The sequence below is a fragment of the Myotis daubentonii genome, chromosome 12 (assembly GCF_963259705.1).
Source record: "Myotis daubentonii chromosome 12, mMyoDau2.1, whole genome shotgun sequence".
NCBI lineage: Eukaryota > Metazoa > Chordata > Mammalia > Chiroptera > Vespertilionidae > Myotis > Myotis daubentonii.
Window position 1 is genome coordinate 62,783,327 of NC_081851.1, and position 12,320 is coordinate 62,795,646.

Genomic DNA, 12,320 nt, shown 5'->3' on the forward strand with positions numbered 1-12,320 from the left:
AGAGAATATATATATTTCTGTTTCAATGTAATTTGTAAGACCTTTTATAAATTCAAGGGCAAAACAGGGGGTTAGGCTCCTACTATCATCTGCATTCTTGCTTCTTCATTGTTCTCATTACCAAAGTGACATCCCACAGCACCTGCTCACACAGCTCAGCTCTACAAGGAGAACCAGGTAGAGACAGACACTGTGCTGTGCTCCGGGAGCTTGCAATCGAAGACAGACGTCCAGATAGAGACAAGCACTGTTTCTGCAGTCTTTCCTTCTCTCTTCCTTAGCATAAAGCTTGTCATACTGAATGGGGGACACAGACCTACTTAGACCTGCCTTCCACTCCTGTCTTGGTCATTTACTAGCTGTGTGACGTTGGGCAACTCATTTATCTCTTCTGAGCCTCAACTCCCTCATCTGAAAAGTGGGCACAACAGTAACGCCCATTTCTAGGGTTGCTGCAAGATTAGACTCGGTGTTTAGAAACGAAGCTGGCCCACGGGGAGTGTTCCATTCCTGGTAGTGGTTGATATTAGAGAGTGAATCTAATGTATGTGTGTAGGTTACATTTCTTGTGATGTGTATGGGTGGGTTCAGGGTCTTGGGTGAGTACAAATGAGTTAAGTTTTAGAAACTGATGGCTTCATATTAGGAGTCCTCTCTTCCACGGCCTCATCTGTATTCTTTCTGCCACTGAGTCAAGTTATGACGCCAAGGTGGAATGCTTATTAACTTAATCACATCGATATGAGTTAGCTGGATAATGCATACATGCATATGTTAATTAACCAAATTAACCAAATTCTGCCTCTGGGTGATTTATAAGGTATTGGTCTTTTGGCTGATTTCCCTCAACAAGGGTTAATAACAGTTACAGTTATTGTAGCTCATGGAGAAGGTTCCACATGGATGCCTTTTCTATTAACAAATATCGTGCCTTTAAATGTCATGTTCTTTGGTGCACTAGGTATGTCATAACTTAAGTTGATAATTTGTTCATGTGTGCTGGGATCATCCATCATAATTAAATGGAAGAACTTAATTCTTCAACAAAATTGAAGAACAACTAGTACTTCTCAAAGTCCTTTCACTTGAGTCCATGATACTGACCCCATTTCTAGTTTCCACCTCCTTGCCTCCATATATGAAGAAAAATGCCAACTACCCAGCGATGTGAGGGAAAAGTGGGGATCATTCTTTGGAATGTTAAGCATTTTTTCCTTAAGAGTGTGAAGGTTCGGTATTCTGTAAAAACATAGGGCCATTTTTGGAAAAAGAGACAGCAGATGGAATTCACAGTCTTGGCGTTCTTTCACATTCCAGAAGCTGGAGTGTGTGTGTGTGTGTGTGTGTGTGTGTGTGTGTGTGTGTGTGTAGGGGGATTGCTTGGTTCAATCAATCATATTCTTCCTTCTTTGTTGTTTGCCAATTGACGTGTGGATTACCACGACCAGATTATAAGCAACTGGAAGTCAAAGAATCTTTTTGGAAATTTTATTTGCCTCTAAATGCTTAGCATAGTGTAGGAAAATTAAGTACTCAGTGGATTCTTGCTGAATGGAATTGAGAGATGCTTTCTGCTTTTCATTGCCTACCTAATATCAGGTTGCATGAAGTATTTAAAAAAGACCAAGTATTTAAAAAAGAACACAGCATCCCATGGCTGAATATATTATGTTCTTACATTATTGTGCCACATTCTCTTCTTTGAACCAGGGATGATCATGGAAATTGTCATTTCTCTGGTCCAGGCGACTTATTCATTGGGGGCTCCTTCCCTTTCTCTGGGGTGGCCTGGCATAAGCCTGGTCACCGGGTAGAATTTGCTGGAAGCAGTTGTTGTCTTAGTAATGGTGTGAGCAGAGGATGTGCTGACTTACTGCCTGCTCCAGTGGGTTTGGTGACAGAGGGTGTTACCGCTGACCTGGGGTCCCGGGTGCCATCTCTCCTGCTGCCTTGCTCATGAAGGGAGGCCTGGCTGCTTGTGTTCCTGATGCAGTTTCCTGCCACCAACCTGCATTCCCACGAAAGGCCAGGCAGACACGCTGTCCTTGCCTTCAGAAAGAGGCTGGTTCCAGAGATTTGTGTGAAAAGCTGAAACGTGACATGTTTATGACTAAAAATACATGTTGCCAGCGCCATCTCCAGAGTGGGGAAGTTTTATTTTGTAACTTCCATAACTCAAAAGACTCCGTGCTTTTCACTTTTAATTTATTGGCGGTTTACACCTGCTTGTAAAATGCTGACCCTCTGAGGCGCATACATTGATGCCTACAGACAGCTAAAACCCAGAATTCATAGTTTCTTAACCAGAGTCTTAAAAAAACCCCCTCTATTTATAGCCAGCTTATGAAGAAACAATGCACTGAGTACCCAAGAACTTTGTGACTCTGTAGGTGACAGTTTAGGGACCTTATAACATCAGACCCTTTTGTTGGGGTCCCTTTAGTTGGCTGGTACATCTCTGTGGTACATTTTCAGTACCTGGCAAAGCTTGGCTCTTTAGCTTAATATTATCTCAATGTACATTAAAAAAATTCCGCACTCCTAACTTTGGAACCTGATGAAGTTCCAAATATTGACTGTAAGATATCATTCACTAAAAAAGCAAATGTTTAAAAAAATTTACCACTTGAACAGTATTCAACCTAAAACATCTTCCTTACCTCTATGGACTTTTCTAAAAATTAAACTGCTTAACAAGAAAGCCTATCTAAAAATCATGTTTAGAAGGTCCCAGCTCTCTTATCATCCTATTTACTTTATTGAGATTATTTTCTATTTATTCTTGTTTTGAAAAATTTATTTTGAGTGCCAGATTCCATCAGATCCTCACCACTTCATGTAAGCCGCCACCACACAGAAACAATGACCTGGTTCATAGATGTTAAACAGTAAATTTGTACCTGAAAATATAAAAATAAACCCATAGTTTTAAAGTGGATTAATATGAATCCATTTGGCCTCACAAAATTCATGTTTCTGCATGGACTCTCTGCCCAACCACATGCATACAGCTGAAAAGACCCCACCAGAGGCAGGTGCAAAGGTCTCTGAGACTCTCGGGCAGTTTCCTCTGTGGTTGGCTTGACTCTCTTAATTTGACCTCTACTTTCTGAAACTGAACTTGGGTTTTCCCCTCACTCCTTGACTTCATTCATGCGCTTCTGATTTAGGCATGGTAACCTCACTTGGACGTTTAGGGTTCTTGTCTTTGAGCTGCTGCATCGGCTAGCCCCTCCCTCCTACCAGCCCCCCTGGACTGAAGGCCAGGTTTAATGAGTCAGTAGGTGACTCAACCTGAATGTTTTCTGCTGCTGCTCCACTTGACTGAGCTTGGAATTTGGCTGTGGTCATGTGTCCACGAGAGCAGGGCCTGACATCTTCAGATAGCCTAGCACTTTCAGAATGAGCTATGGGAAGTAGAGGAGGGAGGTTCCAAAGGAACCCTAGAATAGAAACTTTATGTAATCAATACCACCTGCATGTTTTCTTAGTCTTTAGTTTAAATATTACCTACCAGGGTTACTTAAAGTGAGTGTCAGCTTCTTTTCTAATTTACTTCTAGGCTTGAATTGGAATGACATGTTTGCTCTTCACATTTTGGGGAAGGAATAGAATAGAATTGAATTAAGAAAAAGAAAAAGAGCCCTGGCTGGTGTGGATCAATGGTCAGAGTGTCAGCCTGAGAGCTGAAGGGTCTCAGGTTTGATTCTGAGTCAAGGGCATGTACCTGGGTTGCAGGTTAGATCCCTGGCCCTGGTCAAGTCATGTGCAGGAGGCAACCAATGGATGTGTCTTTCTCACATAAATGTTTCTCTCTCTCTTCCTCTTTCCCCCTTTCCCCCTCCCTCCTTCCTATTCTCTCTAAAAAAAAATCAATGGGAAAAATATCCTCGGGTGAGGATTAACAAAAAACAAAACAAAAAACAAAACAAAAAAAAAAAAAGAAAAAAGAAAAGAAAAGAAAAAGAAGGACCACTGTGATAAAAGCCAATGATGTGAAGCTATGTGGCTTTGGTTGGAGCCTGGTTTGAAGAGATGACTCACTAAGTACCAGAGGCAAATCAAATCAGTGGGCTTTTATTAATTTGGCTTACAAAAAAGAGAGCCAATCAGTATCACACCTCAGGGAATATTCACATAAAATCAAATTCAACTGTGACTAATTTAAAAGGAATTTCCATGAGTAACTCAGCATAATGCCAAATTAAGGAGCAAATGCACCTGAGGAGTTAGAAGCACTAAGGGAAGCTTAGCGGTTTTTTAGGAAGAAGCTGTGGTTACCACCGGCAAGAGCCTTGGGGAATGGGACTCAAAGTCAGAGGCGAGAACCAGGAAAAGTTGGATTAAACTGACTAATCCCAAAGGGCAACACTAAAGAAAGTCAGGGTCAAAAATCAAGAAGAATCAACAAATTGATGGCTGGCAGAGGGGAAGGGACTGAGAGAATGGGTGAAAGGGGGGAAGGGGAGTAAGAGGTATAAACTTCCAGTTCTAGAATAAATAAGTCATGGGATGTAATGTATACCACAGGGAAGATGGTCAATAATCCTATCTAGTCAATAATCCTATCTAGACAAACAGGGTAATTGACTGTACCTTCACTACGCCTCCCATTGGCTAATCAGCGTGATAAGCAAATTAACCGCCAACAAAGATGGTGGTTAATTTGCATATGGCGCGAAGCAGCAGAGCGAAGACTGAAGGTGGCTCTGGCCAGAGCAGCGAGGGCTTTGAAGGCGGCTCCGGCCGGAGCAAAGGCATGGGTCCCGTTTGCTGGAGGAAAACTGGTGCCGGCAGGCGGGGGAAGGGAAGGCCTATTGCACAAATCTTTTTGTGCAACAGGCCTCTAGTCCTATATAATAAAACCCTAATATGCAAATCAACCGAACGGCAGAACAACTGGTTGCTATGACATGCACTGATCACCAGGGGGCAGACGCTCAATGCAGGAGCTGCCCCCTGGTGGTCAGTGCACTCCCACAGGGGGAGCACTGCTCAGCCAGAAGCCGGGCTCACACCTGGCAAGCGCAGAGGCGGTGGCAGGAGCCACTCCAGCCTCCGCTGAAGGTGGATGGTAAGGAGCGAGGGGTCCAGGACTGTGAGAACCCTGGACTATGAGAGGCATGTCTGACTGCCAGCTTGGCCCAATGGGGCTAGGACCTAAGCTGGCAGGCGGACATCCCTGGAGGGGTCCAGGACTGGGAGAGGGCACAGGCCAGGCTGAGGGACCCCCCTCCTGAGTGCACAAATTTGGTGCACTGGCCTTCTAATATCATAATAACTATATGGTGACAGATGGTTGTTAGACTTACCACAGTGATCACATCATAAAGTATATAAATGTCCAATCACTGTGTTGTACACCTGAAAGTAATATAGTGTTGTATATCAACTATACTTGAATAAAAATAAAAGAATAATAAAAAGACATATTAAGAGTGCTCTAAGGGTCTGGGTCCAACTTATTGTGATAATGGGGTGGGAACTACCTAGAATATCATATGGGAGAGAAGGACCCGGGAGCCACAGAGAGCCAGGAAACTAGGAGAAAGGTGAAAATGTAGCTGGGGGACACATCCAGATGGAAAGTTGAGAGGAGCTTGATAAAGTAACAAACTGGCAGGACTAGGAGAAGATAGATACAAATGTTGATTGGGCATCAATGATAGTAGTTAAAGGGGTTGAAAAATGGAGGCTGAGGTTTGGGTGAACTTTGGGCTAAACATGAAGGAACCATACAGAATAGACAGGGAGTGTGGACACTGTGAGTGAAGAGTGAGTTTACTAGTTCTGTCCACAGATGCGTTTTGAGCAACTACTATGGTATCCACACCATAGCTGATATTCTGTGGGAATACAGAAGTGTGTGAAGCATGTCTCTTGTCCCTACATTCCTCGGCATGGTTAAGCGATAGCCTGTCACTTAGCAGGCACTCATATCTTTTTTGACTGTCTTCTTGGTCAGTGGTGTGCTGGAGCCTGCTATGTGGGCCACAAGACCTGTTTGTTAGCATCTCTTCCCAACTCCATGTTCAGTGACGTCATGTTGGAAGCTTGAAATCGACTATAATTTTTATTACAGAAATTGGTGAATTCTACAAATCAGGGCTCCTGTTCCTCCTCTCCCCAGCCCAGATGTTAACTTTTACCAGCACACTGGTACTGGGTCGATTTAATCTAGCAATTTAATTCACCAAATATTAACTGAGCCCTTAATGTAAATCTCTGTTCTTGGTACTTGTCATTCTGCTTTTCAAAGGGTATTTTCCATTTCCTAATAACTTGATGAATTAGGTGGCTTGAAGCTTTCCTTATTTAACCAGAACCATACTTTAGAGTGAGGTTTGCCTCCACTTTCCTATGGAATGCCATGCCAACTCAAGTTTGTGAGTATTCTTCCTGGAATTTGGGTGTTGTTGGCATGATGTCTGATGGCACATGCAAGGGAAGATCTCCACCTAGGATTCAGCTCCTGATAGGGATACACTTACCTTTAAAAGGCTGAGAAATACCAACCCGGTACTGTTCTTTGGTTGGTTCTTCTGACAATGACTCAGGGTGGAAATTTGGGGTCATAATGATTATCTTTTGATATTTTTCCTATGAAAAGTGGAAGCATTGTGTTTATTTCTGTCTTTATAAAGGCTTCCCCTCAAGTGTGTGCAAGCCGGGTTTTAGCCCCACCACCGCTCAGGTTAGACATGCAGGGTCATTCTATATCTTCAATTTCAGATACACTCATTCTCTCGCATTAAGATTAGAGCAGAAATAACGTCAGTGTTCTGTTAATGCCAATTACCTTTGAAACGCCAGACTGGAGACAGATAAGAGTCCCCCGATGACTGATTAAAATATGGTATCCTAAAAATTAAGTGTCTCATTTGAGTGCAGACATAACACAAAGATTTGTTATCTAAATTGACCCAGATTGAATGCTAATATTGGAAAAACTCACTCAGAATAATGTAACTGTTATACTACCCCAGTAGCTATAAAAAGGAAAGAACTTTACCCTTCTGGGGCATGTAAAAATCAGAAAAATTGGGATTGAAATCTCCTAAGATGAGCTTTTAAGTAATACAGCCTATTAATGAAAGGGCAGAAGTCAAAATAGCAGAACTAAGGACAAAAGGAAAATATCTATGATGGTGCGCTTTGAGTTCAACTTTACCATTTGATCTGTGCTTTTCCAATAGTATCATATAATCTCCAAATTTTCATTAGGGAGCAAAGGGATTTTCTGTGGTGGGCTCGTTTCATTTTGGCCAGTGCTTCTATCTTCATCTACCATCCAGAATTTGTATAATGACCTCTTTTTATGACAAAATTGAAAAAGATTTCAAAAAATTAGAAAATGATTGGTCTAATGGAACTGATATAAAACTTAGCAGGAGGCTTAAAAAATTCAGGTTCTGTTTTAATTAATAGAACATAACATATGGGTAATATCGAGGAATGGAATAAAGAATCAGGAAAGGCATATTTGAATTGTTATTTGTTTAAGCTATGCTATGGGTGCTAAACGGTAGAATATGTCTGTATTCCTAGAATTTATGATGATGTAAATGCATTTGTTTTTAAAAATAATGTTGTTTTTATTTAATTTAGAAAGGTAAAAATAAAAAAATGGATTTTTTGGGGGAAAAGTTCTATATATTTAAAAAACAAAGTTATGTATATGAAATTATATATTATGAAAAAATTATATATGAATCTCTAACACTTAGCTGTTGGTAGAGTACATGTCATCAAGTAGCCACATACCAAATATTTATAAGATTGAGGTTCATTGACTATGTTATGATCTTGCTTACTAATTTATTATAGTAAAAAATTTAAGCTATCATAATGTTTTTTTCAAATGAGGTTATTCTTTGTTAAGTACTGTACTTCTGTGCTTAGGTAAAATTATACCTAAAGCAAATTGATTTTTATGTACATAAATTTTCTTTTATGTTGGCAATCCAAACTCCATTTTTTTTTCAAATGAATTAACATAGTTGTGTTAGATTTTAAAGATTTTAAAGGGGGTCTAAAAGAATTTAAAAAGATAGTAAATAGCACATTTACAGGATAAAATTTCCTTTAGGGAAAACAAATAATTTTTAGGAGTCATTTTTGATAAATTTATAGGAAAGCGTTCATACCTGGTGATTAGACTTCTAGAGGTTTCAGAAATATGATGAACAAAAAACTTCTCTGAAAGTTTAAGGAGATGATGTAAGAAAAAGAAAATGGTGCTGTGTAGCCAGGAACTTTGGAGATAGGCTTGCCCTTAATGGTCTACGCTTCATTTAAAGCAAATTTAGTTTTTAACCTTAAGTATATATAAAGTTTTGTACTACAGACTATCAGTAAAATTATTTAATACATTTCAGAAAAAACAACAACAATGATTAGAAGAATTGAGGAAAGGAAGATGGTGGGGCAGTTCATAATATACTGTAACTCTCAAAAATAATTTGTGGAGTGTGAATTTATGTGAAATGGATGAATGAATAGGTAAAATTGACATGTTTGTCAGTGACACTATCAGAAAAAGAACAAGAACTTCCAGTACAATTACAAATACAGAGTAGACTGGAGTCAATTAGAAATTCCATATGCTAAGAGTCATGAGGACATGACTGTATTAAAACCAAGTATACTATTGCATTTGATTTTGGGGGGCTGATGTAATAAGTAAACACAAACTTGGTGCCTTAAAAGAAGAGGAATTTATTCTGGGGGGACCTCCAGGGGCTTAGAAGAGATTCTGTGCTTTGTCTCTTCCAGCTTCTACTGGTGGTCAGCATTCAATGGCTTATGGCTGCATGTTTTCACATCATCTTCTTGGTGTGTCTGTCTCTAAACTCATCTGCCTCTCTCCTATAAGGATACATGTGATGGTATTTGGTGCTTACCCAGATAATCCAGGATAAACTCCTTTTTCCACAACCCTTAATCTAATCATACCTTTTGCCACTGAAACTAATATTCAGTGTTTTGCCATGTAAAGTAATGCTCACAGATTGCAAGGGTTAGCACGGTATATTAATTTGCTGAGGCTGCTATAACAAAATACCACAGACTGGGTGGCTTAAACCACAGAAATTTATTGTCTCACAGTCCTGGAGGCTAGAAGCCCAAGATTAAGGTGTCAGCAGGTTTGATTTCTGCTAAGGCCTCTCTCTTTGGCTTGAAATTGGACACTAATCCAATTGGCCTACCCTAAAGGCCTCATTTTAACTTAATTTCCTCCTTAAAGAGCTTATCTCCATCTACATATAATCACAATCTGACATATTGGGAGTTAGGGCTTCCACATAGGAATTTTGTGGAATTCATACCAGATATGAATATATATATATATTTGGGACCACCATTCAACACAATACAAATATGTAACTTTCAATTGAATTAATGAAAATGAAAGTTAAATATAATCTACTATGCTCTATTTACTAATGTAGACAAGTGTAATACATTTAAGAGATGGTCTCATCAATGTAGTTAAAGTTTCAAAGAAAAGAACTCTATCAGGAGTTGCTGAAAATTAGCTAGGAAAATCACTTACATGGAATAGTTATTTCTCAGTGTGGCAGGATTAAATGTAATGTTAGCACATTGCAAATTCCCATGCTGGTCTTTATTTGGGAATATATTTTTTTAAAACTCTCCTTTTCATTTATGGATTTATAGACAGACTTGCGAAGATAACAATAGAGGAGAATTCTCCCTTGGTTAAAGGAAAACATGTAATTTAAGTGGAGGCATAATTTATCCTATACACTGCAATTGCCTGACTTTAATGAGAAAATAAAGTAAATTCCAATATACTTTCCTGGGAACCATTCCAGCTCTCAATAATTTGCCGCAGTGGGGAGCCAGGAAGTGGCTGTTCAGAGGGAGGTGGCCAAAAGTCCACATCCATAAACACAAGTAGGTTGCTTTCTTGGTAGTATTATCTTTGATTACAAAGAAAGTGTACTAATGTTAATATATATAGTTGCAGAGATAGATCATGCAGCCGCTGTGTACAAGGTACCAGGACGCTTAAGAACATAAAAAATTACAAATGTTAAAGAAAATGGCACCAAGTTTAATAAAGGTCCCTTGTCTTGTCCTTTGCTTCAGAAAAATCGAAACCCCTTTTATATTTATTTCTTCTCCAGACCAGCAGCTCCTCTGCGTTGCCCGTATACAGTACTTCCACTTCCCCTTCCATCTCTAGTTGGCATGGTTCTTCCATTTACCCTCAGAATTATGGGCACCGGCTTGGGCTTCAGGCATAACACAAGCTCATTCAGTTCGCAGTGTTTTAGAGTTCACGATAATTTGAACGTGTACTTGGTTGGATAATGTTCCCCCTCCCCAAAACCCGTCCAACTGGAACCTCAGATTGTAAGCCATTTTTTTTATAAAAGAAAGAAGGAAAAAGCTTTCATTATTTTTTAAAAAAAACTCTTTATTGTTGACGGTATTACACATACCCCGCTTTCCCCCCATTGAAGTGGGGAGTGGGAACTTGGCTGTGTTAATTTTCTAGGCCTGCAGTAACGAACTGCCACAGGCTAGGGGCTGAAACAACAATTTATTTCCTTACAGTTCTAGAGGCTAGAAGTCTGGCATTTTTCTTTGGCTTGTAGATGGCTGTCTTCTCGCTGTGTCTTTATTTTTATTTATTTATTTATTTATTTATTTTTTTTTATTGCTTAAAGTATTACAAAGGGTATTACATATGTATCCATTTTATCCCCCCGCCCTAGACAGTCCCCTAGCCTCCCCTATCACCCAGTGTCTTATGTCCATTGGTTATGCTTATATGCATGCATACAAGTCCTTTAGTTGATCTCTTACCCCACTACCTCCTGCCCCCCAACCCTCCCCGGCCTTCCCGCTGCAGTTTGACAATCTGTTTGAGGCAGCTCTGCCTCTGTATCTATTATTGTTCAAAAGTTTATAATGGTCTCTATTGTCCATGAATGAGTGAGATCATGTGGTATTTTTCCTTTATTGACTGGCTTATTTCACTTAGCATAATGCTCTCCAGTTCCATCCATGACGTTGCAAATGGTAAGAGTTCCTTCCTTTTTACAGCAGCATAGTATTCCATCGTGTAGATGTACCACAGTTTTCTAATCCATTCATCTACTGATGGGCACTTAGGCTGTTTCCAGATCTTAGCTATGGTGAATTGTGCTGCTATGAACATAGGGGTGCATATATCCTTTCTGATTGGTGTTTCTGGTTTCTTGGGATATATTCCTAGAAGTGGAATCACAGGGTCAAATGGGAGTTCCATTTTCAGTTTTTTAAGGAAACTCCATACTGTCTTCCATAGTGGCTGCACCAGTCTGCATTCCCACCAGCAGTGCACAAGTGTTCCTTTTTCTCCACAACCTCTCCAGCACTTGTCGTTTGCTGATTTGTTGATGATAGCCAGTCTGACAGGTGTGAGATGGTACCTCATTGCTGTTTTGATTTGCATCTCTCGGATGATTAGTGACTTTGAGCATGTTTTCATATGTCTCTTGGCTTTCTGAATGTCCTCTTTTGAAAGGTGTCTATTTAGGTCCTTTGCCCATTTTTTGATTGGATTGTTTATCTTCCTTTTGTTAAGTTGTATGAGTTCCCTATAAATTTTGGAGATTAGGCCCTTATCAGATATGTCATTGGCAAATATGTTTTCCCACACAGTGGGTTTTCTCGTTGTTTTGTTGATGGTTTCTTTTGCTGTGCAGAAGCTTTTTATTTTGATGTAGTCCCATTTGTTCATTTTCTCTTTAGTTTCAAGTGCCCTAGGAGCTGTATCAGTGAAGAAATTGCTTCGGCATATGTCTGAAATTTTCTTGCCTTTGGATTCTTCTAGAATTTTTATGGTATCCTGTCGTACATTTAAGTCCTTTATCCATTTTGAGTTTATTTTTGTGTATGGTGTAAGTTGGTGGTCTAGTTTCATTTTCTTGCATATATCTGTCCAATTTTCCCAACACCATTTATTGAAGAGACTATCTTGGCTCCATTGTATGTTCTTGCCTCCTTTGTCAAATATTAATTGAGCATATTGGTTCGGGCCGATTTCTGGGCTCTCTATTCTATTCCATTGATCTATATGCCTATTCTTGTGCCAGTACCAGGCAGTTTTGAGAACAGTGGCTTTGTAATACAACTTGATATCTGGTATTGAGATCCCACCTACTTTGTTCTTTTTCAGGATTGCTGCAGCTATTCGGGGTCTTCTTTTATTCCAGATGAATTTTTGGAAAGTTCGTTCTAGATCTCTGAAGTATGCTGTTGGTATTTTAATGGGAAGTGCGTTGAATTTATAGATTGCTTTG